The 6,108-nt window shown below is 40.0% G+C and overlaps 1 pseudogene; it reads right to left on the bottom strand.

Annotated features, from left to right (window-relative positions):
• Positions 1-3,232: 3,232 nt before the first annotated feature.
• LOC107153550 lies at positions 3,233-5,595 on the bottom strand (annotated as a pseudogene).
• Positions 5,596-6,108: the final 513 nt, after the last annotated feature.

Here is a 6,108-nt window from a genome sequence, read left to right as displayed (position 1 = left end):
CTTCAGTACCATGATGGTAAGGTGTTGGAGGAGCAGGACAGTATTCTGTAGACCTATGATTAAGTCTTAGTCTTTTAGTGGGCAAGTATCCCTGAACTGTGAATCTCAGATGTGTTTCTCCATCCTTCAGACTTTTTTGGAACAGTATGGCTATATGGACTGTAGTTGGGTATTTCCCTTCTCCTACATGGAAAGCTAAATGGGGTGGGCTGGATTTGGGTAATTTTCTTCCCCAGTAGTCAGGTTAGGCTCTGATAAGCCCAGCATATTGGGCTCTGGTTAGACAATTACTCATATGGACAGGCCTTGTTAAGAAACTGTGCTCTGGCACATTTAAAAATGTTTCCTTATCTCTTCCCCCTGCTAGAACCATGAGAAGATTTTTCTCTGATGTTTACTGTGAGAACTGGTTGAGCTCTAGGAGGTAAAACTCACAAATGTGTGGGGGCCTCCTGATGACCGAGTGCCCTGGACATTTTCTTTTTCAGACTTTTATACAATGAGCCTCCAACAATTTTCAGTTATGGTTTAGTTCCATGGAGGTTTATGCTAGTGAGTTACTGCTCTGGTAAGTTGTAATTCTCTGTATTTGCCTATAAGTCTTTCCAATTTGGGGACAGTGGATTGCTTTGGGCTTCATATCTCTTGTGGACCTAAGGAAAGTTATTGATTTTTCAGTTTGTTCAACATTTCACTTGATAGGACACACTAGCAACTTCCAGACATCTTACCGGTTTGACCAGATACTGGAGGTGCAATTATACCTTAAACAGATTTTTAAAATGAGAAGAGTCTTTTGTATTTGCTCACCTACTTACTATTTTTTTTGTCATCTTTCTTTTCTTTTTTTGTATATAATATTTATTTAGTAGAAATATTTATCATTTTAGTGGCTAGATTTTTCTTTCTTCTTCCTCTTCTTTTTTTTTTAAAAATTTATTTGTTCTACTTAGTTGTACATGACAGCAGAATGCATTTCAATTCATCATACACAAATGGAGTGCAGTATTTCAATTCTCTGGTTGTACATGGTGTAGAGATGCACCATTCATGCAATCATACATGTACCTAGGGTAATGATGTCCATCTCATTCCACCATCTTTCCTATCCTCATAACCCCTCCTCTATCCAAAGTTTCTTCATTCTTCCCATGCCACCTCACTCCATCACAGATCAGCATCCATTAATCAGAAAAAACATTCGGCCTTTAGTTTTTGGGGACTGGCTTACTTCACTTAGAATAGTAGTCTCCAACTTCATCCATTTACCTGCAAATGACACAATTTTATTCTCTTTTAATGCTGATTAATATTCCATTGTTTATATATACCACAGTTTCTTTATCCAACACAGGTGTGTTGATGAGCATCTAGGTTGGTTCCATGGTTTAGCTATTGTGAATTCAGCTACCATAAATATTGGTGTGGCTATGTCACTATAGTATGCTGATTTTAAGTCCTTTGGGTATAGACCAAGGAGTGGAATAGCTGGGTCAAATTGTGGTTCCATTCCAAGTTTTCTAAGGAATCTCCACACTGCTTTCCAAATAGATACTTCTCAGAAGATATACAAGTGACCAACAAATATAAGAAAAATGTTCAACATCTTCAGTAATTAGAGAAATGCAAATCAAAACTACTAACCCCAGTCAGAATGGCAGTTATCAAGAATACAAGCACTAACAGATGTTGGTGAGGATGTGGGGGAAAAGGTACACTCATATATTGCTGGTGGGACTGAAAATTGGTGCAATCACTTTGGAAAGCAATGTGGAGATTCCTCAGAAAACTTGGAATGGAACCATCATTTATTCATTTTTGATCCAAATATCCATGTGGTAACATCTTATTTCTATTGAAAGAGCATACTTTAATTATTCTTTGCTGCTGATCTGTTGGCAGTAAATTCATTCTTCATATATTTGCAAAAATCTTTGTTTTGCTTTCATTGTTAAAAGATATTTTACTGGATATTAGAGGTTGAATTGTGTCCTTTTGCCTCCAAATTCATATGTGGAAGTTCTAATTCCCCATACCTCAGAATGTGAGCTAACTTGGAAATAAGGTTATTGCAAAAGTTAAGATAAGGTCATACTGGGGTAAGATGGGGTGCCCATCCAATATATCTAGTGTCCTTATCAAGAGCAATTTAGACAGAGACACACAAAAGAGGGAGAAGACCATGTGAAGATGAAGGCAGAAGATGATGTGATGTGGCAGAAACTACGGGATTCCGCTTGCTGTCAACCCACCAGAAGCTAGAGGAGAGGAATGGACATGATATCCTTCAGAGGCCTGGATAGGAATCAAGCTTCTGACCATTTAATCCTGGACTTCTACACTGCAGAAAAGAGACAAATTTTTTTGAGAATTGTGACCATGCATGGCCTACAGAAGGCTCTGCCCAATATGCAGGCACCACCCAGAAGTAGACAGCTGCAGTGCTTAGCCCTCTCTGGGACATTCTCCTTCTTTTTTTCCCTCTCTCTCTTCTTTGTCATTTTTATTCATATACCCCTTCACTCCCTGCCCTTATTTTTCAGTGCCAGACATGGCAAGGAGTGATACAGCCAACCATTATTAAAACATTTGTTTGTAACCTATCTCCTCTTTATCACTGACCTCAAACCAACTCATTTTGTCTGTGTTTTGTTCTTTCTTTTTAAATACACTACCACCAAGACTGGTGGAAGGAGCTAGGGCAAGAGAGATGAAGCGGGAGAGTCCAGTAGGCCAGAGAGGAGGAATGCTACAAGCCACAGTAAGAATTAGCTGTATTTAATTTAAAAAGGGAGGGGGAGTGAAGAGATATACCCCACAAATGATACAGTAATGAGGATACACAAATCCCAAAACACAGCAGAAGGCTTTCACTCCATTGGATGTCATCGCAATGGAAGGCATAAAAAGTGGAGTAACTCAATGTTGATAGTCCAATCTAGTCCATTAGGCAAGATGGTGCAAGAAGTCATTTAAATTAAAAGTGCCCTACCCTTATGTAACTGTCTAGCAGATATGGAGAATACAGTGATAATCCACAGAGCTTTCTCCATGTAGCTATAGAAATATTTTGCTGAATGGATGAATGAATGAATGAATGAATGTTGAATGAATGAATGTAGAACACTGGAATAGGGTGCTGCAATAGATCTCTCGCTTTCACAGATACAAATGCTAGATTCAATTATCTCAACTAAGCAGGAAGTGGGCTCTTCTGCTAGGAATGCCAACCCTAATTCACTTTGTCTTGAAATGTACACAGATGTTTGTAGTAGATACAGCAATGATGTTTTCCTTGGGGTGCCAGGCCATATGAAGGGTTTCCTTCTTTTTTTAATATTTATTTTTTAGTTTTAGGTGGGCACAATGTATTTATTTTAAATTTATGTGGTGCTGAGGATCGAACCCAGTGCCTCAAGCATGCTAGGCAAGCACTCTACCGCTGAGCCACAACCCCAGCCCCTGAAGGGTTGTCTAGGCTGTCAACACTTATTTCATCTTTCTTTCACTTGCTGCTTGCACTGTCTTTGTGTGGCTTCAGAACTGTGTGAGGCTTATTGTTTTCTCATGATGCTTCTAGAGTTAGATCTCGTTTTTTGTTCCTGTCAAACATTCTGAAGAAATTATTGTAAGATCCAGTCATGACAACGCTGTCACATCCATTCTAGCAATATTCAAATTTATCAAGTATGCATTTTCATATAGTGAACAAAGTTTACTTCTGAGGTATTCATGTACCTGGAATATTTCCATGGCCTGTTTTCCATATTTAAGTTCTAAATTTTGACTGACAAATAGCCTCTAGTCATCATATAGTGACTACTATGGATGAATTTTACATTAGAAATAGGAGAGGTGATTTTAGAAAAAAAAATGACCCGTTACTAGGGTCTTCAGGTTCTTCAAACAGTTTAGAACATCTATCACAAGGCAGATACTCTCATATCTCATAACTAAGTAGTTCTTTTACTGCTGCTGTATACAATAGTATTACAGTCATTTGGATGGAATTTTGCTGTTACAATCACTTCCGTGAGCTCCTCTGTATAGGCAGGCTTGGTATCTGCAGTATTAAAATTCCTGTCTGTCATTTCCAGGTTCCAAAGATTAATCCACAAACCATATGTAGATAAATTAGCTTTATGATCACTATTAATAGAAATTGAGTTGATGCGCTATATATGTGCATTGGCAAACATTCTTTGTGGACTGGCCTCAATCATTAGATCCATGGGCCCAAAGACTGGCACATGTAGTGTAGTAACTGTAGCAGGATTTCTGTACCTTCCATCTTCCTCTTTCAAGTTATATCCTCCCCTTCACTGATTTTCTATAATTTTCTTATTTAATCATTGGTAGACAATAAAAACTGAGCAGCATTTTTTGGGGGTAACCACCTAATTTTGTTCATCTTTTTTTTCCCTTTTTCTAAATTTTTCAAGTAGTCAAATTATGGTTCATGGCTCTGGAAGGTGCTGTAAGCATTATTTTCTCCCCTGCTATAAAACTGGATTTTGTTCTCATGGGGTGTTGTGAGGATTAACTCGTCAGTGTTGGTAAAGCACCTGAGATCCTTGGGTTGAAGGTGCTCTTGCTTCTGTTGAAAGATGACAACTCTACCACTTTTTCCTCCTGTTACTAGTAATTTTCCAGAATGATTAAACTTTACTGTAGAAATTATATCTGCTTCTGCTACATTATCATTTACTGCTTTCACCTGAGAAAACACCACTGAATATCATTTCCTCCTCCAGCTGTTACCACTTTGGGTTGCAAATGGTGACCCTGCTGAGTTGCTCTGGGTCTCCACATCCTGAATTGTCTCCTCCCACCTAGAGATGGTGAGTAGAGAGGGTGGATGGTGTGGATGGCACCTGTGGGGATAGGGGCTGGGGGCTGGGGAGAAGGAAGGAGGAGCGGACAAACCAGCCAGCAAGATGGTGGGTTTCACACAGGGGCTTTCCTGTTGGTGCTCCCTCTCCTGCAGTGGATGAGGCTACAACAGTGATGGCAGCGGTGGGTGACTCCACTTCTCCTTTCTGGGACCTTCTTCTTCCTCTTCCTCTTCCTCTTCTTCTTTTGTACTAGGAGTTGAACCCAGGGGGCTTAACCCCTGAGCTGTATCCCCAGCTTTTTTTGTGTTTTATTTTGAGACAGGGTCTTGCTAAGTTGCTTAGGACTTCACTAAGTTGCTGAGGCTGGCTTTGAACCCATGATCCTCCTGAGCTGCTGGTCCACTGTGCCTGGCTCTGGAACCTTCTTAAAGGGACATGGTGAAGCATTGTTCTTCTAGTGGTCAGTACTTGGAGCAGTGTACCTGGTTGTGCACTTTTCTTGGAAGGGGAAATGTCCACACATGTGATCATCCACCAATTCAGGCGGTAGCCAGTGGTTTGGCCTGATGTTCAGAGACTTAGAAAGAACATGATTGGAAAAATGGTGGCAAGGAAATTTGGGGAAGTATGAGGATAGACTCTCTGAATGGATAAAACATATACAGAGAAATTTAATCATTAAGTGGATAGGTTGACATGTTCTGTGAGTGCCAGCCAACCTCTTCCTCCAGCTATCCTTGTCTTTGCCAAATGGTTTCATAAACAGAGTGGCCATGATGGCAGAGATAGAGGTTATGCATGGGCTAAGTGACTTGGACTTCTTCTGCAACCACTGCTCAGTGCCCAGTCTGCCAGCAATGGAAATTAGCACTAAGCCCCTGATAAGGCACCATTCTCTGGGAGTAATCAGCCAGCTACCTGGAGGCAGGTTGATTACACTGGATCACTTCCATCATGGAAAGGGCAACATTTTGTTCTTACTGGATAAGATACTTTAAATATGTTTACTTTCCTTATATGCAATACTTTTGTAAAAACTACTATCTGTGGACTTATAATGTATCTTATCCACTGTAGTGGTGTACCACACAGTATTGTTTTTGATCAAGGAACTCACTTCATAGAAAACAAAGTGCTTCAATGGGCCTATGTTCATGGAATTCACTGGTCTTACCATGTTTCCCACTGCCCTAAGCAGCTGACTTGATGAATGGTGAAATGGCCTTTTGAAGACTTCGTTACAATTCCAGCTGGATAGCAATATCTTGCATAC

This window comes from Marmota marmota, unplaced genomic scaffold (genome assembly GCF_001458135.2).
Source record: "Marmota marmota marmota unplaced genomic scaffold, marMar, whole genome shotgun sequence".
NCBI classification, from domain to species: Eukaryota; Metazoa; Chordata; class Mammalia; order Rodentia; family Sciuridae; genus Marmota; species Marmota marmota.
The sequence above is the reverse complement of the archived record's forward strand: the minus strand, read 5'-3'. Positions and strand labels throughout refer to the sequence as shown.